At 40.4% G+C, this 23,577-nt stretch overlaps 1 long non-coding RNA gene across 2 annotated transcripts in view; it reads right to left on the bottom strand.

Moving 5' to 3' along the window:
* Positions 1-3,617: 3,617 nt before the first annotated feature.
* Positions 3,618-23,577, bottom strand: part of LOC309614700 — a 68,768-nt gene continuing 48,808 nt past the window's right edge. Inside the window, exons 2-3 of one of the 2 annotated variants that reach the window (XR_014236365.1) lie at positions 15,547-15,627; positions 3,618-4,223 (exon numbers count right to left, since the gene is read on the bottom strand). This is a non-coding gene — a long non-coding RNA (uncharacterized lncRNA). The remainder of the gene's footprint in view (positions 4,224-15,546; positions 15,628-23,577) is intronic. The other variant, XR_014236366.1, reaches the window with a different exon arrangement.

Raw genomic sequence — 23,577 nt, 5'->3', positions numbered from 1 at the left:
ACTACCCACTCCTATGATGCAGAGAAGCTGCAAGCACATGAAACTAAGAAGGTCAATGGCTATCAAACTGAGTTGCTATGACTTGCAACAAAAAGAATTTTGTCTAATATAATAACCTCGAGTATTTTTAAAGTAGACTATTTCCAATAACGATATAGTCAGCAAAACAACCTTCTACAACATTTTATAACTGTACACACAACCAACCTTCTACACTTAATAAGCATAACAACATTCTAAAGCATTTTATAACTGTAAACAAAACACCTTTAACAATATTTTATAACTTCAATCACAAGTTTAACACACCTAGAAAGTCCTGCCACCTATTTGACATTTTGAACACATATAAAGGCTTGAAAAATACTGGCTTATTTATCAGTTAGTGAACAGTTTCAGATACTAAAATTTTGATTATTTAATTCATTTAGTTTTTTTTAAGCACACAATCTCTCAGCATACATCTCAGTCACTATCATTTGTGTCATAAGCATAAATTTATATAATAACTATAATTAATTCTGGTTAATTAAAAAATTCACCAATTGTTTTTAAATAACCCAGAAAATCCAAAGAAAGATTAAAACTACAAATTTTAAAGAATTTTTTAGTGACTTATCAAACTGAATGAAAGTAGCTATATCTTCCAAAACATGTATTAACATATCCTAATCTTTTTTCTTTTTGATTTACAAGTAAAACCAGAACATGACTTTTTAAAAATTAAATTATTACTTTTTTTTTTTTTTTTCTGATATGGCTGTGTCTTCACCAGGATAACAGGCTATTTTGGCCAGAAAAGTTCACAGAATATTTATCTCTATACAAATGGTCTTAAAATTGAGAAGGTTATTAAAGCTGAAATATATATATGTATATTTTTTGTTTGTTTTATTTTTTGATTTTGGTCGCATCACACAGCTTGCAGGATCTTAATTCCCCAACCAGGGATTGAACCTGGGCCCCAGCAATGAAAGTGTTGTGTCTTAACCACTGTACGGCCAGGGAATTCCCTAAGACTGAAATTTTTATCTTACCAGCATATAAAACCCACAAATGACAAATTTGTCCCTGAATTATTGAGTGCCACTCCATACGTTTGTCTTTATATTTCACTAGACTATGAATAAAGGAACTACAGTGACAGGCCAGTCCTAGCATGGTTATTGCCCTGTCAGGGACCAAAGCTGACCCAGGCAGCAAGCACACGGTAGAATATGGAGAGGCCCAGGTGTATGAAGATGAAAACAGCTTATTGTTTATGGAGACTTCAGCCAAGACAGCTATGAACGTGAATTATTCCTTCCTGGCAACAGCTAAGAAGCTGCCAGATGAACGCTAGAATCTGGGGGCGCCTCGGGCCAAAGCCTGGGTATGGATCTCCAAGAACAGTCCCAGCAGAATAAGAGCCGTGTTGTAGCAACTGAGCAGGTGGCTAGCAGCAAACAAGTGTAGAGCTAGCATGAGACCTAAGAAATAACCTCCATCCCCACGGCTCAGCACACAGCCCCCACGGTAGAAGCACACTAAGCCCTGGCTCCCAAGGGCTGCCTCCTAACAGCTCCATCATGGCACTTTTTACCACTCTAGCAACCAACATCAGGCAGCTGTTGCCACTGGCCTCCAGCCCCTACCCTGGGGCTTGGGGGTCAGATCCCCCAAGACTCACCCTCTAAAACAAACTTTCTTTACTTTGCATTATAGGTACAAGACAGTGACCTACTTATCTTTCCTCCTCCTCCCCATTTTTTCAGAAAACACTTTTTGTCTCCTGCCCCTTCCCATCCTGCTTTTGGTCAATCTGCATCCCCTTTTCCTCCTCTCCCCAGGATGGAGAAGGTGGTGAACCCAGGAACTGAGGAAGGAGGTTTTCTGTTCAATGACATTAAAGGCCCTGGCGGAAGGTAAAGCTCAGAGCAAGAGGGAGTTTTTGTTTTTATTTGGTTGCAGTTTCTCATCTTTGAAAACACTGCAGTATTCATGAGCTGGCCATGTGGAGGGTGTTTCTAAGTAGAGGTGAGAATGGGAAGAAAAATCTTGGGCACCAGGTGGGAGTCATGTTGTTAGTAACTGGGCAGAGGTGGAAGCGGTGGAGATGCAGTGTCATCTGTGCCTCTGGATCTCTTCCAAGACCTAGTTTCCCCTCACCCAACCTCTTAGATAGCTTTTCCCCCATAGTGGGGGAGACTCTGGACCCCAGAGTCCTCCAAAGAATCTTCACTGGTTGCCTGAATCTTGGGTGCTGCTGTGATCTAATTGGAGGAGGGACAAGTTTCTGATACCCATACTCTGATTTATACATAAGCATTTTTCCCCCTCTGGCCTGCAGATGGCCTTAGCCCCAGCCACTAAATCCCCCTGCACTTTGTTCTTTAATGGTAGTTCAGTTGTGATAGTTGTTTTATGAGGGTTCTGATTGATTTACCTGCCTTCTTACCTTTTTAATTAAATGGAATCCAAGGTGTATTTGAGGTTTGGGGAGGGGCTGTAGAAAACAGTATGGGCGGCAGCTACTCCAACCCAGTCTCCACTGTCAGCTTCCTCCAATTCTGACTCTTACTTCACCTATATTCTTGCCAACCCAGCTCTTGGGTAGAGGTTTGCCTTTCCTGGGGAATTAACTGAGCAACTGGAGAGGGATCTCAGGATAGTGTAGACCACAGTAGGGGAATGAAGAGGAGTCAGGCAAGAGGGAGGGGTTTTCTATCCTGTCCCAGGGTTCACATTCAGTTTGATCCATTGATTACCATGCTTTTTCTACTTCCCTGTAAATAGGTATGATCTTCAGTTCCACTGTACAGTCTGTTCTGTCCCCCACCTCCCATGAGCCCTATTTCTTTCCTCCTTTGTTAGTAATTTTAGTTTAGTCCCTCCAGGCTTACGCCTAAACCCACCCACCATGCAACCAGTGGTTTAATCCTTGTACCACTGCGGGTAGCACCACAGAAGCCTACTTGTGGCCCCTTATATCATAACACGTGTTCCTGTGGGCAGGGAACAACTGGCACTGAAGGTCCCCAACAGCTGTCTCACAGCAGCAGATTTAGAGATTTCTAAATCTCTAGCCTCTCTTCACATCCCTCATCAGGTATTTTAGGATGTCTTTGGGAAGCCATCAAGGCAAAAGAGAACTCTCAACTCCTTTTGTTCCAGCCCAGAGTTTTGAGAAAATTGTGGGAAGTAGATAGGAGGGACCACAGTGACTTAGGATGGAACTTTTCTGCCTTCTTGGCCTACAGACTGCCTTCTGTCCCAGAGCAGCTGAGCAAGCCATAAAGCTGAACTTCTGAAGGACCCAGCTTAGGTTCCCCCACTTAGGCCTTCAATTCCTTTCCTTTCCAGGGACAGCCTTAGTGCCCATGGCCCTGAAACACACATACATTTCCCCCTTCCTTTCCTGGCACCCAGAGTGCATCCTTACAAGTGGAAGACCTAGGATAGCTCTCAAATTTCGTAAAAATGAAGTTTTTCTCTGTGCTGCTTTCTCCGTGGAGCAGGAGCAAAGATGTTTCATTGCCTTGGGACTGGGAAACCATTTCTCCAGGCTTCTTGTCCCCTCCCCCACCCCCCTTAGGAACAGGATTGGCCTTAGCTTCTGGACCTATCTGCTGCCTTCCTTCTTTTTCTTTTTTTTTTTTTTTTAATAAATTTATTTATTTATTTTTGGCTGTGTTGGGTCTTCGTTGCTGTGCACAAGCTTTCTTTAGTTGTGGTGAGTGGCGGCTACTCTTTGTTGCGGTGCACGGGCTTCTCATTGTCGTGGCTTCTCTTGTTGTGGAGCATGGGCTCTAGGCGCACAGGCTTCAGTAGTTGTGGCTCACGGTCTCTAGAGCTCAGGCTCAGTAGTTGTAGCGCACGGGCTTAGTTGCTCCACGGCATGTAGGATCTTCCCAGGCCAGGGCTCGAACCCATGTCCCTTGCATTGGCAGGCAGATTATTAACCACTGCGCCACCAGGGAAGCCCTGCTGCCTTCCTTCTGCTCCCTACCAGCTCTTCTGCTTTCCGGTGAGCTCTGTTGGGCTTGAGGAATCTCAGTGTTTATTTTCCAGCTCTTCATTTTCTTTCTTCTGCTCAGTTTTTTTTTTTTTTTTGGGTGTGTGTGTGTGTGTGTGTGTGTGTGTGTGTGTTTCTACTAAGAAAGCATTTGACTTTTTCCCCCTTTCTTCCTCTTCCAACATAACAATTGTAATGGAATTCAACTGCTGATTTACTGCTGCATTTACTGTAAGTAAAAAAGGAAAAAGAAAAAAGAAAGAAATTAAATGAATGATAGCAATGACCAGAAGAGAAATAGAGACAATGAAAAATTTCTTCTACTGAACTTTATATGTGTGTGTCTGTCAGTTAAAAAATAATAATAATAATTAATTAAATAATAACGTAATAATAGTAATAAAGTACCTACCGGTTTTTTTTTTCCCCAAGGTAACAGTAGTGTTTGTTTTTTTTTTAATTGCACACAGGTCTATAAACCTACTAAACAGGTTTTTTCTATTTTTTTTTTTTATACAGCAGGCTCTTATTAGTCATCAATTTTATACACATAAGTGTGTATACATGTCAATCCCAATTGCCCAATTCATCACACCACCACGACCACCCCCCCGCGGCTTTCCCTGCTTGGTGTCCATACGTTTGTTCTCTACATCTGTGTCTCAATTTCTGCCCTGCAAACCAATTCACCTATACCATTTTTCTAGGTTCCACATATACGTGGTAATATATGATATTTGTTTTTCTCTTTCTCACTTACTTCTCTCTGTATGACAGTCTCTAGATCCATCCACGTCTCAACAAATGACCCAATTTCGTTCTTTTTATGGCTGAGTAATATTCCATTGTATATATGTACCACACCTTCTTTATCCATTCGTCTGTCGATGGGCATTGAGGTTGCTTCCATGACCTGGCTATTGTAAATAGTGCTGCAATGAACATTGGGTTGCATGTGTCTTTTTGAATTGTGGTTTTCTCTGGGTATATGCCCAGTAGTGGGATTGCTGGATCATATGGTAATTCTATTTTTAGTTTTTTAAGGAACCTCCATACTGTTCTCCATAGTGGCTGTTATCAGTTTACATTCCCACGAACAGTGCAAGAGGGTTCCCTTTTCTCCACACCCTCTCCAGCATTTGTTGTTTGTAGATTTTCTGATGATGCCCATTCTAACTGGTGTGAGAAGTTACAACCTCATTGTAGTTTCAATTTGCATTTCTCTAATAATTAGTGATGTTGACTAGCTTTCCATGTGCTTCTTGGCCATCTGTATGTCTTCTTTGGAGAAATGTCTATTTAGGTCTTCTGCCCAGTTTTGGATTGGGTTGTTTGTTTTTTTAATATTGAGCTGCATGAGCTGTTTATATATTTTGGACATTAATCCTTTGTCCATTGATGCGTTTGCAAATATTTTCTCCCATTCTGAGGGTAGTCTTTTCGTCTTGTTTATGGTTTCCTTTGCTGTGCAAAAGCTTTTAAGTTTCATGAGGTCCCATTTGTTTATTTTTCTTTTTATTTCCATTACTCTAGGAGGTGGATCAAAAAGGATCTTGCTGTGATTTATGTCAGAGTGTTCTTCCTATGTTTTCCTCTAAGAGTTTTATAGTGTCCGGTCTTACGTTTAGGTCTTTAATCCATTTTGAGTTTATTTTTGTGTATGGTGTTAGGGAGTGTTCTAATTTCATTCTTTTACATGTAGCTGTCCAGTTTTCCCAGCACCACTTATTGAAGAGACTGTCTTTTCTCCATTGTATATCCTTGCCTCCTTTGTCATAGATTAGTTGACCATAGGTGCGTGGGTTTACCTCTGGGCTTTCTATCTTGTTCCATTGATCTATGTTTCTGTTTTTGTGCCAGTACCATATTGTCTTGATTACTGTAACTTAGTAGTATAGTCTGAAGTCAGGGAATCTGATATCTCCAGCTCCGTGTTTTTCCCAGAAGACTGCATTGGCTATTTGGGGTCTTTTGTGTCTCCATACATATTTTAAGATTTTTTGTTCTAGTTCCATAAAAAATGCCATTGGTAATTTGATAGAGATTGCATTGAATCTGTAGATTGCTTTGGGTAGTAGAGTCATTTTCACAATATTGATTCTTCCAATCCAAGAACATGGTATATCTCTCCATCTGTTGGTATCATCTTTAATTTCTTTCATCAGTGTCTTATAGTTTTCTGCATACAGGTCTTTTGTCTCCTTAGGTAGGTTTATTCCTAGGTATTTCATTCTTTTTGTTGCAGTGGTAAATGGGAGTGTTTCCTTAATTTCTCTTTCAGATTTTTCATCATTAGTGTAGAGGAATGCAAGAGATTTCTGTGCATTAATTTTGTATCCTGCAACTTTACCAAATTCATTGATTAGCTCTAGTAGTTTTCTGGTGGCATCTTTAGGATTCTCTATGTATAGTATCATGTCATCTGCAAACAGTGACAGCTTTACTTCTTCTTTTCCAATTTATATTCCTTTTATTTCTTTTTCTTCTCTGATTGCCAAGGCTAGGAGTTCCAAAACTATGTCAAATAATAGTGGTGAGAGTGAACATCCTTGTCTTGTTCCTGATCTTAGAGGAAATGCTTTCAGTTTTTCACCATTGAGAATGATGTTTGCTGTGGGTTTGTCATATATGGCCTTTATTATGTTGAGGTAGGCTCCCTCTAAGCCCACTTTCTGGAGAGTTTTTATCATAAATGGGTGTTGAATTTTGTCAAAAGCTTTTTCTGCGTCTATTGAGATGATCATATGGTTTTTATTCTTCAATTTGTTAATATGGTGTATCACATTGATTGATTTGCATATATTGAAGAATCCTTGCATCCCTGGGATAAATCCCACTTGATCATGGTGTATGATCCTTTTAATGTGTTGCTGGATTCTGTTTGCTAGTATTTTGTTGAGGATTTTTGCATCTATATTCATCAGTGATATTGGTCTGTAATTTTCTTTTTTTGTAGTATCTTTGTCTGGTTTTGGTATCAGGGTGATGGTGGCCTCATAGAATGAGTTTGGGAGTGTTCCTTCCTCTGCAATTTTTTGGAACAGTTTGAGAAGGATGGGTGTTAGCTCTTCTCTAAATGTTTGATAGAATTTACCTGTGAAGCCATCTAGTCCTGGACTTTTGTTGGAAGATTTTTAATCACAGTTTCAATTTCATTACTTGTGATTGGTCTCTTCATATTTTCTATTTCTTCCTGGTTCAGTCTTGGAAGGTTATACCTTTCTAAGAATTTGTCCATTTCTTCCAGGTTGTCCATTTTATTGGCATAAAGTTGTTTGTAGTAGTCTCTTAGGATGCTTTTTATTTCTGCAGTGTCTGTTGTAACTTCTCCTTTTTCATTTCTAATTTTATTGATTTGAGTCCTCTCCCTCTTTTTCTTGATGAGTCTGGCTAATGGTTTATCAATTTTGTTTATCTTCTCAAAGAACCAGCTTTTAGTTTTATTGATCTTTGCTATTGTTTTCTTTGTTTCTATTTCATTTATTTCTGCTCTGATCTTTATGATTTCTTTCCTTCTGCTAACTTTGGGTTTTGTTTGTTCTTCTTCTCTAGTTCCTTTGGGTGTAAAGTTAGATTATTTATTTGAGATTTTTCTTGTTTCTTGATGTAGGCTTGTATAGCTATAAACTTCCCTCTTAGAAGTGCTTTTGCTGCATCCCATAGGTTTTGGATTGTCGTGTTTTCATTGTCATTTGTCTCTAGGTATTTTTTGATTTCCTCTTTGATTTCTTCAGTGAGCTCTTGGTTATTTAGTAACGTAGTGTTTAGCCTCCATGTGTTTGTGTTTTTTACGTTTTTTTCCCTGTAATTCATTTCTAATCTCCTAGCGTTGTGATCAGAAAAGATGCTTGATATCATCTCAATTTTCTTAAATTTACTGAGGCTTCATTTGTGACCCAAGGTGTGATCTATCCTGGAGAATGTTCCATGTGCACTTGAGAAGAAAGTGTAATCTGCTGCTTTTGGATGGAATGTCCTATAAATATCAATTAAATCTATCTGGTCTATTGTGTCATTTAAAGCTTCTGTTTCCTTATTTATTTTCATTTTGGATGATCTGTCCACTGGTGTAAGTGAGGTGTTAAAGTCCCCCACCATTATTGTGTTACTGTCGATTTCCTGTTTTAAAGCTGTTAGCAGTTGCCTTATGTATTGAGGTGCTCCTATGTTGGGTGCATATATATTTATAATTGTTATATCTTCTTCTTGGATTGATCCCTTGATCATTATGTAGTGTCCTTCCTTGTCTCTTGTAACATTCTTTATTTTAAAGTCTATTTTATCTGATATGAGTATTGTTACTCCAGTTTTCTTTTGATTTACATTTGCATGGAATATCTTTTTCTATCCCCTCACTTGCAGTCTGTACGTGTCACTAGGTCTGAAGTGGGTCTCTTGTAGACAGCATATAGATGGGTCTTGTTTTTGTATCCATTCAGCAAGCCTGTGTCTTTTGGTTGGAGCATTTAATCCATTCACGTTTAAGGTAATTATCAATATGTATGTTCCTATGACCATTTTCTTAATTGTTTTGGGTTTGTTTTTGTAGGTCCTTTTCTTCTCTTGTGTTTGCCACTTAGAGAAGTTCCTTTAGCATTTGTTGTAGAGCTGGTTTGGTGGTGCTGAATTCTCTTAGCTTTTACTTGTCTGTAAAGCTTTTGATTTCTCCATCAAATCTAAATGAGATCCTTGCTGGGTAGAGTAATCTTGGTTGTAAGTTCTTCCCTTTCATCACTTTAAGTATATCATGCCACTCCCTTGGCCTGTAGAGTTTCTGCTGAGAAATCAGCTGTTAACCTTATGGGAGTTCCCTTGTACGTTATTTATCGTTTTTCCCTTGCTGCTTTCAATAATTTTTCTTTGTCTTTAATTTTTGCCAGTTTGATTACTATGTGTCTTGGCTTGTTTGTCCTTGGGTTTATCCTGTATGGGACTCACTGTGCTTCCTGAACTTGGGTGGCTATTTCCTTTCCCATGTTAGAGAACTTTTCGACTATAATCTCTTCAAATATTTTCTCTGGTCCTTTCTCTCTCTCTTCTCCTTCTGGGACCCCTATAATGCGAATGTTGTTGTGTTTAATGTTGTCCCAGAGGTCTCTTAGGCTGCCTTCTTTCTTTTCATTGTTTTTTTCTTGAGTCTGTTCCGCAGCAGTGAATTCCACCATTCTGTCTTCCAGGTTACTTATCCATTCTTCTGCCTCAGTTATTCTGCTATTGATTCCTTCTAGTGTAGTTTTCATTTCAGTTATTGTATTGTTCATAATTGTTTGTTTGTTTTTTTATTCTTCTAGGTCTTTGTTAAACATTTCTTGCATCTTCTTGATCTTTGCCTCCATTGTTTTTCCGAGGTCCTGGATCATCTTCACTATCATTATTCTGAATTCTTTTTCTGGAAGGTTGCATATCTCCACTTCATTTAGTTGTTTTTCTGGGGTTTTATCTTGTTCCTTCATCTGGTATATAGCCCTCTGCCTTTTCGTCTTGTCTATCGTTCAGTGAATGTGGTTTTTGTTCCACAGGCTGCAGGATTGTAGTTCTTCTTGCTTCTGCTGTCTGCCCTCTGGTGGATGAGGCTATCTAAGAGGCTTGTGCAGGTTTCCTGATGGGAGGGACTGGTGATGGGTAGAGCTGGGTGTTGCTCTGGTGGGCAGAGCTCAGTAAAACTTTAATCCACTTGACTGCTGATGGGTGGGGCTGGGTTCCCTCCCTGTTGGTTGTGTGGCCTGAGGCAACCCAACAGTGCAGCCTACCTGGGTTCTTTGGTGGGGCTAATGGCAGACTCTGGGAGGGCTCATGGCAAGGAGTACTTCCCAGAACTTCTGCTGCCAGTGTCCTTGTCCCCACGGTGAGCCACAGCCACCCCCGCCTCTGCAAGAGGCCCTCCAACACTAGCAGGTAGGTCTGGTACAGTCTCCCCTGGGTTCACTGCTCCTTCCCATTGGGTCCCAATGCACACACTACTTTGTGCCCTCCAAGAGTGGAGTCTCTGTTTCCCCCAGTCCTGTTGAAGTCCTGCAATCAAATCCCACTAGCCTTCAAAGTCTGATTCTCTAGGAATTCCTCCTCCCGTTGCCGGACCCCCAGGTTGGGAAGCCTGATATGGCGCTCAGAACCTTCACTCCAGTGGGTGGACTTCTGTGGTATAAGTGTTCTCCAGTCTGTGAGTCACCCACCCAGCAGTTATGCGATTTGATTTTGCTATGATTGCGCCCTTCCTACTGTCTCACTGTGGCTTCTCCTTCGTTTTTGGATGTGGGGTATCCTTTTTGGTGAGTTCCAGTGTCTTCCTGTCGATGATTGTCCGGCAGGTAATTGTGATTCTGGTGTTCTCACAAGAGGGAGTAAGAGCACGTCCTTCTACTCCGCCATCTTGGTTCAGGCTCTACCTACCAGTTTTAATTTTAACCCTTTGGTTACATCCTGATACAATAATATTTTTGTAAATAATTGTCCAGTAACTAATAAATACATTTTAAAAAAATCAAACCACCTGCAAAAGATACAATTTAGACAACTATACTAAATTGTACCACTGATATAACTTTGTGTTTCCTTGATTCTTTTTCTAGGTTTAAAACAAACAATAATCTTATTTTTATTTTTATTTTTTTTAAATATAGATAGTATTTTTTTTTTTTTTGACAGCTTTGGGTCTGTTGCTGCACGCGGGCTTTCTCTATTTGTGGCGAGTGTGGGCTACTCTTCATTGCGGTGCATGGGCTTCTCATTGTGGTGGCCTCTCTTGTTGCGGAGCATGGGCTGTAGCCAGGCGGGCTTCAGTAGTTGCAGCACATGGGCTTAGTTGGTCCGCAGCATGTGGGATCTTCCCGGACCAGGGATCCAACCCATGTCCCCTGCATTGGCAGGCAGATTCTTAACCACTGCATCACCAGGGAAGTCCCAAACAACAATTTTAAAAGAATACTACTTTTTTTTTTTTTTTTGGCTTTGCATCATGGGGGGCCTGGGATCTTAGTTCACCAACCAGGGATCAAACCCACGCCCCCTGCAGTGGGTGTGCGAAGCCTTAACCACTGGACCACCAGGGAAGTCCAAAAGAATACTACATTTCAATTATAAAGATATTATTCAAATTCGGCAAAATATTTTATATGTGAACTAAAACTTGCATTACCAAACCAAAATATCACAACTTGCAGTTTACACTCTGTTTTACTGTTTTAAATGTTAAACACAGATAACAAGTTCAAGGGGTCACAGTGAATGGCAGAAATGAAGTCATTCAAATTCTGTTTATCCATACAATTACTGTGCTATCATTATTTATTTTAATCTATTTTTTAAACACAAAATATCTAATAACACAAGGGGTGGAGACACGAACTAAGCTCAGAGTGAGCTCAGATCATGCTGATCCTTTATGAACTTACTCTTTTTTTTTTTCCTTTGGTCACATCGAGGGGCTTGTGGGATACCAGGGTTGTGGCAGTGGAAGAGCCGAGTCCTAACCACTGGACTGCCAGGGAATTCCCATGAACTTACTGTTGAAATGAATTCATATAGTTGAGTGTATGCATGACAGGAACCAACTGTTTAACTGGGAGTTCTCCCAATTCACTTCCTTGTAGAATACCATGTTTATTAAAAGATAACTAATAGTAATGTGTCAGTTTGAAGCTATTAAAACTCTCAACAGTAACTGCAGCAAGTCTTTAGAATTTAGAGCAACAAAAGATTTTTTAGAGGAGCATGTTATTGCTTACATTGTTTAGAATTACTAGCACATAGTGATAACAAAACTCCAGCCAAAGTTTATTTTTGGCTTTAAAAATACAGACAATGCACCCCCTACATAATTTCAACTTGTTTGCTCTGTTGTTAAGTTTGCTATTCACTACAAAGTCTTTACCAAAGATTTAAGAACAACAGTTGGGAACTAAAGAGTAAATACAGCTAGAGAATGTGATCTACACAATCCCTGGAGTGCACAGCACACAACTATCCAGCTCATACTCTGCCTGCTATGGGCTGAACTATGTGTCCCCCCCACAAATTTGTATGTTGAAGCCCTAACTCCCAATGCAATTGTATTTGGAGCTAGGGTTTTTAGGAGCTAATTAAGATTAAATGAGGTCATAAGGGTGGGTGTCCTGATTTAATAGGATTGGTGGCCTTATTAGAAGAGGAAGACGCGGGGAATTCCCTGACGGTCCAGTGGTTAAGACTTGGCGATTTCACTGCCTGAGCCTGGGTTCAATCCCAGGTTGGGAAACTGAGATCCCGCAAGCCACGTGGCATGGCCAAAAAAAAAGAAATAAAAGAGGAAGATACTTTCTCTCTCTCTCTCTCTCCCCCCACCCCCCGCCTCTGCATGCACAAACCGAGGAAGGACCATGTGAGGACATATCAAGACATCCATCTGCAAGCCAGGAAGAGAGCTCTCACCAAGACCGAATTGGTGGGCACCTTAATCTTGGGCTTCCCAGACAGGAGTGAATTGGGAGAATTTCCAGTTAAACAGTTGTCTCCTGCCACACATGGAATCAGCTATATGCACTCATTTCAAGAGTAAGTTCTCTATGAGAAATGAATTTCTGTTGTTTAAGACAATCAACTATGGTATTTTGTTATGACGCCCAAGCAGACTAATACACTGCCCCATGTAGTGAACTCCACCTTGCTCTGACAGGAGTTGCTGAAGATGTGGCTGTAATCAAGGAGGATATTTAATCCATGGCAAACAGAGGAAGAACTTTTGGGGCCTGAGAGTGCCCAGACTGGAGATGGCTGTGGACTTGGTATATGGACTCCAGGGAGAAGAGGGACACATGAGACAAACTCCTGTGCTTGAGTGCCAACTTTCTTTTCACCCCCAATTTATGACCAGTTTGTGTGTGTGTGTGTGTGTGTGCACGCGCACACACACTAATGCATATTTTATTACGCCTCAAGTATCTTTGGAATTAAGACATTTTAAATATAGTTTAAAGTGAGTACAAGAAGAATGAAAGGGGAGGCATTAAAGAGAATAACCATAGAAAGCAAACAGAAAGAGGCAGAGAGAAAGAAAAAGGAGGAAATTAGAAGATGGGAATAAATGGTGGAGGAAACACGGATTACTAGCGTGAGTTCCCTGCATTCACATCAGTTGGCAACATGAGAAGTGACTAAAGAGACAGCAGGGTCAAGAAATATTCAACCACGGACGTAAAATGTTACACTGATTATCATTGGGAGAAGTTGGGTGAATGCATATAGGAACTCTCAGTAGTACTGTTTTTGCAACTTCTTGTGAGTCAAAGTATTTAAAAATTGAAAGTATATGGGGGCTTCCCTGGTGTCGCAGTGGTTAAGAATCCGCCTGCCAATGCAGGGGACACGGGTTCGAGCCCTGGCCCGGGAAGATCCCACATGCCGCGGAGCAACTAAGCCCGTGCGCCACAACTACTGAGCCCGCGTCCCTAGAGCCCGTGCTCCGCAACAAGAGAAGCCACCACAATGAGAAGCCCGCGCAACGCAAAGAAGAGTAGCCCCCGCTCACCGCAACTAGAGAAAGCCCACGCACAGCAACGAAGACAAAACACAGCCAAAAATAAATAAATAAAAATAAAAATAAAAAAAGAAAGTATATGCATATTTAAAATATATAGATATATTTTAGCTTAGAAGAAGAGCTACATCTAAAACTCCACTGAGCAGGTAATATAACATACTGTCAAGTAAGAGTATAGTTTATATCCGTTAAGTGATCTGTTGAATAAACATTCTTTCTTTTTAGTAATATTAAAGTTTTATTCGAGGGATAGACACCTACAAAATGTTAAAGGGCAAATGGCAGAGGTTTAGGTCTGATACTATTTAATTAATTTTAACTAATTACTAGGGGGAAATATGAGGGACATACAAAGAACAAAATATGGACATTTTCCACAGTTATGAAATTGAATAAATATTCTTTTATATAGATCTTGTGCCAACCAGTATGCTAGGAGCTATGAAGATAGAGGTGAAAAGATAAGGTCACTGTCCACAAGGAATTGAAGGTTTAGTGGAGAAATAGACACACATAAAATAAATATAAATATATTTAATAAATATAATGTGACCACTATTTCAAAGGAGAAATGGACAAATTCTGTAGTGGACATTTGTTTGTTTTGGTTGGCCAGCTTCTAAATATCCTTCCTATTTGGAAGCAATCTCAAGACCAACAAGATGTAGGGCTTCACTGCCCAATATGGAAACCTAAAGGGGGCCCTGCCATTGTCCCCTGTATTGGCAGGTGGATTCTTAACCACTGGACCACCAGGGAAGTCCCAAGTTACTGGTCATTCTTAGCTGTAGTGGTATGTTGGAGTCAGCTTGTACCTGCTCATGAAAGCTTATTGTAAATTATTCAGGAATATTGTGAAAATATTGTGACAATGCTGAGTGTATTAATTTCCTGTATCTGGTATAACAAACTGCCACAAACTCAGTGCTTTAAAGCATCACAAATTTATTACCTTATAGCTCTAGAAGTAACAAGTCTAACATTGGTCATCAGGGCTGCATTCCTTCTGGAAACTCTAAGGGAAAATCTGTTTGATTGCCTTTTCCTTTCCTTGGCTGTAGGAATTACCTTCATCCATCTTCAAAGCCAGCAGCATAGCATCTTCTACTCTCTCTTTTTCTGACCTCTGCTTCTATTGGCATATCTTCTTCTCCTCCCAGTGATTACATGAAGCCCACCTAGATAATCCACAATAATCTTTCCATCTCTAAATCCTTAACTTAATCACATCTGCAAACTCCATTTTGCCATTTCAGGTAACATAGTCACAGGTTCTGGGGATTCAGCTGTAGACATTTTTGAGGAGCCATTATTCAGCCCACCATTAATGATCAATCTTTCAATTCTTACTGAGTACAGACTTGGTCTCAGATTCCTAACACAAGCACTTCATAGCAATAGGTCTGAGTCAGCACAGGAGATAAAAACCTATATTCCTCTCTTTAGCCAATGTTAAATTTGTCCAATCATTCAACATATATTTATAAAGTTTTTACTATGAGTTATGTGTTGTGCTAGACAAATGTTGATGGAAATGGATGCAGACCCTGCCCTAGTGGAGGTCAAAGTCTATGGAGGAAGAGAGGCACTAACCAAGTCAGCAAACCAAGAAATACAATATAAAATAAGAAGAGTGCTAGCAAGGGAACAAACAGGGTCCTGATAGAGAGCAGGTGTGATGGTCAGGGAAGTCGTGTGTGAGAGGGTAACAAGCTGAGGCTTGAAGGATTGGGAGCCAGTGCTGTGAAGAGTGGGGAAAGATGTTACCAGCGAGGGGCCTCTGTGTGGGAAAGCTCTGAGGCCGGACTAAATGCTTTCATGCAACCAACACTGACAGTGCTGAGAGAGAACGCTGTGGCGGCCCCAGATTTCTTCCTTGAGGTACAGATTCTCTGAATAAAGCTGACATTTCCCCACAGAGGACTTACCATGGTGAGACTGTATTCACCTATGACCAACTTCTGTCCCCACCTGGCCACAGCCCAAGCCACACCCTTTGACTAGAGCCATCTAGCAAAGAAAGCTGTTAGAAAATAACCTTTGCTCTCATTCTTCACCTGTCCGGATTGCCACGCTGCAGCACTTGAGTTTGGCCAGAGTCTTTCAACAGTCTGTTTTTCTGTGTAGGAGGGAGAAATTGGACTTGTGCATTAATTCAGAGGGATATAACATTCTAGACAAGTAGGTATTTCTTTTATTTTAAAAGAGCAACTAGTATGTTCTCTGCCCACGAATCTGTTACACACACTGACACTGTTAAACAGATGCACTTTAACTGAATAAAAAAGGTAAAATTTTACCTATCTGTTGAATATTTGAAAATGTCGTAGTAGCTTTTTTTCTTCCAGAACTGCTGTTTCTGTCTTGCTTCATATTTCATGTTTGATTAATACTGTCATTGTTCCTAAATGCCCCTACTGTTAACTACGTTTTATTCACTGGAACTTCTAATTTGTCTTTTATTATTGTCCTTTCTGTTTTCAAATTAAGGTATTGATATTATTCCCACTTTTTAAACTTTTTTAAATTGAAGTATACTTGATGTACAGTATTACATAAGTTACAGGTGTGCAATATAGTGATTCACAATTTTTAAAAGTTATACTCTGTTTATAGTTATTATAAAATATTGGCTATATTCCCTGTGTTGTACAATATATCCTTGTAGCTGACATTATTCCCATTTTAGGACAGAATTCTTGAACTCAAAAACAGAAGCTTTAAAAATCTCTATTGTCTCTTGTCATGAAGAACTCTTTGGTAGGAATGTTTATTTTAAGGAACTTCAACAAAGTACAGGGAGGGAAGGCAGAGTTTAATTCTGCAAGTTGCTGTACTGACTCCATATGGCCACCAGGGGGAGACAAAACTGTGGAAGCTCTTTTATCTCCAGAGCTTCTGCAGTATTTTTCTTTAGCTGTAATCTTTGCCTTTGACTTGTTCCAACCCAAACATGTACATAAACTAGGGAAGCAACTTGCATAAAGCAGCTCAGTCCTGTTTTCCTAATATAATATAATTCCTGGGAGCCTTTCCTATTTATTTACTGCTCCACCAAAATGGTTAAGGGGCCCATACGACAAAGTGAGCTTTGTAAGCAAAAGTGAGGTCATAAGGATCCAAATTCTAACCACTACTGCATGCAGACATGCCCCAGTAGATCATGTAGCAGAGAATCAAAGCGAACTCAGCTTTTTACACAGATGTGTGCATCTTTTACACTTCAGATAGAGCTCTCAAAAGTGGCTGAAAAAAAAAGGAAGGGGCCCTGGATACTGAAAGGGTAACAGTGCCTTAGCCATGCTAGAAGCAGCACTAAACTATAAAATGACAAGTGCAATGTATTCTGAGTGCTCCCTGCCACTTCACAGAAGAGGAACTGGGAGCATAATCTCATGTAAAGAAGTTCTGGACAATATTGCAGTCATTTGATCACTGACAGGCAGCAGGAATTATTCAAGAAGGTAGAAGTAGAGATGCAGAGGTGACAGGTCATTTTATAATGATCATCTAATAGATTTCATGAAAAAGTGCCTCTATTTATATCTCTATTGATGAATTTACTAAAAGGAATGTGCTCAAATTTATCAAAAAACTGATAGAGTCAATTCAATTTAGTGAATTATTGAATTATTTTAACCATGTCTTCTGGATTCTCTCCTAATGCTCCAATCACTCATGGACTCAAACAAACAAACAAAAAATGATTGGCACTGCCTTCTTAAATTTAGGTTCAATAGATGGGGCAATTGGGCTCAGATATCTAAATTTTTAAAAAGTTGTAGAGATGAGTTTGATTCATGGTCAGACCTGAGAAAAGGTGATATGGATTCACCAAGATGAATTCATTATTTCTGACAAATATGTCAAGGTGGGACTTCCATGGTGGTCCAGGGATTAAGACTCCATGCTCCCAGCACAGGGGGTCTGGGTTCAGTCACTGGTCCAGGAACTAGATCCCACATGCGGAAACTAAAAGATCCCACATGCTGCCACTAAAGATCCCGCACGCGGCAACAAAGTTCCTGCGTGTGGCAACAAAGTTCCTGCGTGCAGCAACTAAGACCCGGCGCAGCCAAATAAATAAATAAATAAATAAGTATTTCTTAAAATGTGTCGGGACCTCCCTGGTAGTGCAGTGGTTAAAAATCTGCCTGCCAATGCAGGGGACACATGTCCGAGCCCTGGTCCGGGAAGATCCCACATGCCGCGGAGCAACTAAGTCCGTGCGCCACAGCTACTGAACCTGCGCTCTAGAGTCCTCCAGCCACAACTATTGAGCCCGCGTGCCACGACTACTGAAGCCCATGCACCTAGAGCCCGTGCTCCGCAACAAGAGAAGCCACCGCAGTGAGAAGCCCTCACACGGCAAGGAAGAGTAGTCCCTGCTCACCACAACTAGAGGAAGCCCGCACATGGTAACAAAGACCCAACGCAGCCAAAAATAAATAAATAAATAAATTTATTTTTAAAAATGTGTTAAGGTTATGGAAGATGGAAGCTGGATGAAAGGTAGACAGGAACTCTCTGTACTTTGCAAATTTTCTGTAAATCTAAAATTATTCCAAAATAAAAGTTTATTTTAAAGTTAAAAAAAAAAACAATAGATAGAACAAATTTAATTAAATAACCGTTAAATATTTTATCTAAACGTTTCCCATCAAAAGATATTTTTTAATTGTCAAATTTTTTAAAAAAGGAGATTGTAAAACAGTTTTATATGTATAATATAGATGAAATACAAGTAATTGAAAAGATATATGTATAGTACATGTTACAGTTATCTCTCTTTGGAAGATGGGATTATAGGTGATTTTTTTTTCCTGGTTACCATTATTTTTAAAATTTTCTATAATAAGTAGGTGTTATTTTGGTAATGAGAGAGGTTTTGTTTTTTGGGTTTTTTTCAATTTAATGTTCTCCAATATAACTCTAGAGAGGTCCCATATCAAGGCCAGTTATCATGCACAGCTCTGGGCTTTTTCCAAAGTTCTGATTCTTATTAAATAGTGCTTTCTAGGAAGTGCTCCACTTAATGACAGTAATTTGACTCCAGGCAGAGGTTGGAGAAGACAGATTCAATCTCCTCTAGGTCCTCCGAGTCAGAGCAGATCCACAGCTGGGTCAGAAAGCCCAAAGATGGCTCTCATTGGGAAAAAGTACTAGTCTTTTACATAACATAAAACTTACCATTGTAATCATTTTTAAGTATACAATTCAGTGACATCAGGTAAGTACATTAGCAGTGTTGTGTAGTCAAAACCACTATCCATTTCCAGAACTTTTTCATCATCCCAAACTGAAACTCTCTACCCATTAAACACTAACTCTTCATATCTCCTTACCCCCAGCCCCTGGCAGCCCCTTTTTTACTTTCTGTCTCCATGAATTTAACTACTTTAGGTACTTCATGTAAGTAGAATCATACAATATTTGTCCTTTTGTGTCTAGCATGTTTCACTTTAGCAAATGTTTTCATGGTTTATCTATGTTGTAGCATGTGTCAGAATTTCATTCCTTTTTATGACTGAATAATATTTCATTGTATGTATACACCACATTTTGTTTATCTGTTCATCAGTCGAGGGACATTTGAGTTGTTTCCACCTTTTGGCCATTGTGAATAATGTTACTATGAACACTGGTGTACAAGTATCTGTTCAAGTCCCTGTTTTTAATTCTTTGGAGTATACAATAACAATAATTCTAGGAGTAGAATTACTGGGTACTGGGTCATAGGGTAATTCTATGTTTAACTTTTTCAGGAAAACAGCCAAGCTGTTTTCCTCAGAGGCTGCACCATTTCACATTCCCACAAGCAGTGCACAAGGAAGGGTTCCAATTTCTCCATACCTTTGCCAACACTTGCTATTTTCTGTTTTTGTTTTGCTTTGTTTTATCATAGTTATCCCACTGAGTGTGAGAACCACCCACATTTTATATGTCATGTGTATTCTTAGCAAGCATACTACCAACAAACAATTATACTTGTTTGTTAAGATTTGCCACAATAATTAATAATTGACCTAGGACAGTTGAAAAGCAAAGTTTGTTGTTTACTGTCCCATCTCCAGGACAGTGTGTCAGAAAACAGGCACAGGACTAGATTGCCACCAGAAAGCAGGACTAGAGGGGGCAGGAGGGCTTCTGTGGGAAATACTGGGGAGGCAACCAGAGCCCAGAGGAAACCAAGCAAAGCCAAAAGCACACAGCAGGGGGCACTTTCAAGATGGCGGAGAAGTAAGACGTGGAGATCACCTGCCTCCCCACATATACATCAAAACTACATCTACATGTGGAACAATATCTACAGAACACCTACTGAATGCTGGCAGAAGGCCTCAGACTTCCCCAAAGGCAAGAAACTCCCCATGTACCTGGGTAGGGCAAAAGAAAAAAGGAAAAACAGAGACAAAAGAATAGGGATGGGACCTGCACTTCTGGGAGGGAGCTGTAAAGGAGGAAAAGTTTCCACACACTAGGAAGCCCCTTCACTGGCAGGGATGGGAGTGCATGGAGGGGAAGCTTGAGAGCCACTGAGGAGAGCACAGCAACAGGGGTGCAGAAGGCAAAGCAGAGAGATTCCCACACAGAGGATCAGAGCCGACCAGCACTCACCAGCCCCAGAGGCTTGTCTGCTCACCCGCTGGGACGGGTGGGGGCTGGGAGCTGAGGCTCGGGCTTCGGAGGTCAGACCCCAGGGAGGGGACTGGGGTTGGCTGCATGAACACAGCCTGAAGGGGGCTAGCGTGCCACAGCTAGCCGGGACGGAGTCCAGGAAAATGTCTGGACCTGCCTAAGAGGCAAGAGACCATTGCTTTGGGGTGCGCGAGGAGAGGGGATTAGGAGCACCGCCTAAAAGAGCTCCAGAGATGGGCACAAGCCGCTGCTATCAGCATGGACCCCTGAGACAGGCATGAAATGCTAAGGCTGCTGCTACAGCCACCAAAAAGCCTGTGTGCAAGCACAGGACACTATCCACACTTCCCCTCCCGGGACCCTGTGCAGCCCGCCACTGCCAGGGTCCCATGATCCAGGGACAACTTCCCCGGGAGAACACACAGCGCGCCTGAGGCTGGTGCAACGTCAAGCTGGCCTCTGCGCCACAGGCTCGCCCCGCATCCGTACCCCTCCCTCCCCCCGGCCTGAGTGAGCCAGAGCCCCCTAATCAGCCACTCCTTTAACCATCTTCTGTCTGGGTGGGGAACAGATGCCCTCAGGCGACCTATATGCAGAGGCAGGGCCAAATCCAAAGCTGAACCCCAGGAGCTGTGCGGACAAAGAAGAGAAGGGGAAATCTCTCCCAGCAGCCTGAGGAGCAGCAGATTAAATCTCCACAATCAACTTGATGTACCTGCATCTGTGGAATATCTGACTAGACAACGAATCATCCCAAATTGAGGAGGTGGACTTTGGGAGCAACTGTAGACTTGGAGTTTGCTTTCTGCATCTAACTTGTTTCTGGTTTTATGTTTATCTTAGTTTAGTATTTAGAGCTTATTATCATTGGTAGGTTTGTTTACTGATTTGCTTGCTCTCTTTCTTTTTTAATTTCATATATGTATATTTTTTCCTTTTTCTCTTTTTGTGAACGTGTATGTGTATGCTTCTTTGTGTGATTATGTCTGTATAGCTTTGCTTTTGCCATTTGTCCGAGGGTTCTGACTGTCCACTTTGGTTTTTTTGTTTCTTTGTTTGTTTTTTAGTATAATTTTTAGCGCTTTTATCATTGGTGGATTTGTTTTTTGGTTTGCTTGCTCTCTTCTTTCTTTCTCTTTTTTTTTCTTATTAATTTTTAAAAATAATTTTTCTCTACTTTAATTATTTTATTTTGTTGTATTTTATTTACTTATTTTTCTTTCTTTCTTTTTCTCCCTTTTCTTCTGAGCCGTGTGGCTGACAGGGTCTAGGTGCTCTGGCCGGGTGTCAGGCCTGAGCCTCTGAGGTGGGAGAACCGAGTTCAGGACATTGGTCCACCAGAGACCTCTGGGCTCCATGTAATATCAAACGGAGAAAGCTCGCCCAGAGATCTCCATCTCAACGCTAAGACCCAGCTCCACTCAACAACCAGCAATCTACAGTGCTGGACACCCTAGGCCAAATAACTAGAAAGACAGGAACACAAACCCACCCATTAGCAGAGAGGCTGCCTAAAATCATAATAAGGTCACAGACATCCCAAAACACACCACTGGTTGCAGACCTGCCCACCAGAAAGACAAGATCCAGCCTCATCCACCAGAACACAGGCACTAGTCTCCTCCACCAGGAAGCCTACACAACCCACTGAACCAACCTTACCCACTGGGAACAGACACCAAAAACAACGGGAACTACGAACATGCAACCTGTGAAATGGAGACCCCAAACACAGTAAGTTAAGCAAAATGAGAAGACAGAGAAATACACAGCAGATGAAGGAGCAAGGTAAAAACCCACCAGACCAAACAAATGAAGAGGAAATAGGCAGTCTACCTGAAAAAGAATTCAGAGTAATGATAGTAAAGATATCCAAAATCTTGGAAATAGAATGGAGAAAATATAAGAAACGTTTAAAAAAGACCTAGAAGAACTAAAGAGCAAACAAACAATGATGAACAACACAATAAATGAAATTAAAAATTCTCTAGAAGGAGTAAATAGCAGAATAACTGAGGCAGAAGAACAGACAAGTGACCTGGAAGATAAAATAGTGGAAATAACTACTGCAGAGCAGAATAAAGAAAAAAGAATGAAAAGAATTGAGGACAATCTCAGAGACATCTGGGACAACATAAAACGCACCAACATTCAAATTATAGGGGTCCCAGAAGAAGAAGACAAACAAAAAAGGGACTGAGAAAATATTTGAAGAGATTATAGTTGAAAACTTCCCTAATATGGGTAAGGAAATAGTCAGTCAACTCCAGGAAGTGTAAAGAGTCCCATACAGGATAAATCCAAGGAGAAACATGCCAAGACACATATTAATCAAACTATCAAAAATTAAATACAAAGAAAAAAATATTAAAAGCAGCAAAGGAAAAGCAACAATTAACATACAAAGGAATCCCTATAAGGTTAACAGCTGATCTTTCAGCAGAAACTCTGCAACACAGAAGGGAGTGGCAGGACATATTCACAGTGATGAAAAGGAAAAACCTACAACCAAGATTAATCTACCCAGCAAGGATCTCATTCATATTCGATGGAGCAATTAAAACCTTTACAGACAAGCAAAAGTTAAGAGAATTCGGCACCACAAAACCAGCTTTACAACAAATGCTAAAGGAGCTTCTCTAGGCAGGAAACACAAGAGAAGGAAAAGACCTACAATAACAAACCCAAAACAATTAAGAAAATGGTAATAGGAACATACATAACGATAACTACCTTAAATGTAAATGGATTAAATGTTCCAACCAAAAGACATAGACTGGCTGAATGGATACAAAAACAAGACCCATATATATGCTGTCTACAAGAGACCCACTTCAGACCTAGGGACACATACAGACTGAAAGTGAGGGGATGGAAAAAGATATTCCATGCAAATGGAAATCAAAAGAAAGCTGGAGTAGCAATTCTCATATCAGACAAAATAAACTTTAAAATAAAGACTACGACAAGTGACAAAGAAGGACACTACATAATGATCAAGCAATCAGTCCAAGAAGAAGATATAGCAATTGTAAATATTTATGCAACCAACATTGGATCACCTCAATACATAAGGCAAATGCTAACAGCCATAAAAGGGGAAATCGACAGTAACACAATCCTAGTAGGGGACTTTAACACCCCACTTTCACCAATGGACAAATCATCCAAAATGAAAACAAATAAGGCAACACAAGCTTTAAATGATATATTAAACAAGATGGACTTAATTGATATTTATAAGACATTCCACCCAAAAACAGCAGATTACACTTTCTTCTCAAGTCCTCAAGGAACATTCTCCAGGATAGATCATATCTGGGGTCACAAATCAAGCCTTGGTAAAATTAAGAAAAATGAAATCATATCAAGTATCTTTTCTGACAACAGTGCTATGAGACCAGATATCAGTTACAGGAAAGAATCTGTA

The sequence above is a fragment of the Balaenoptera borealis genome (assembly GCF_965194805.1).
Source record: "Balaenoptera borealis genome assembly, chromosome: 17".
In the NCBI taxonomy this organism is placed as follows: domain Eukaryota; kingdom Metazoa; phylum Chordata; class Mammalia; order Artiodactyla; family Balaenopteridae; genus Balaenoptera; species Balaenoptera borealis.
The sequence above is the reverse complement of the archived record's forward strand: the minus strand, read 5'-3'. Positions and strand labels throughout refer to the sequence as shown.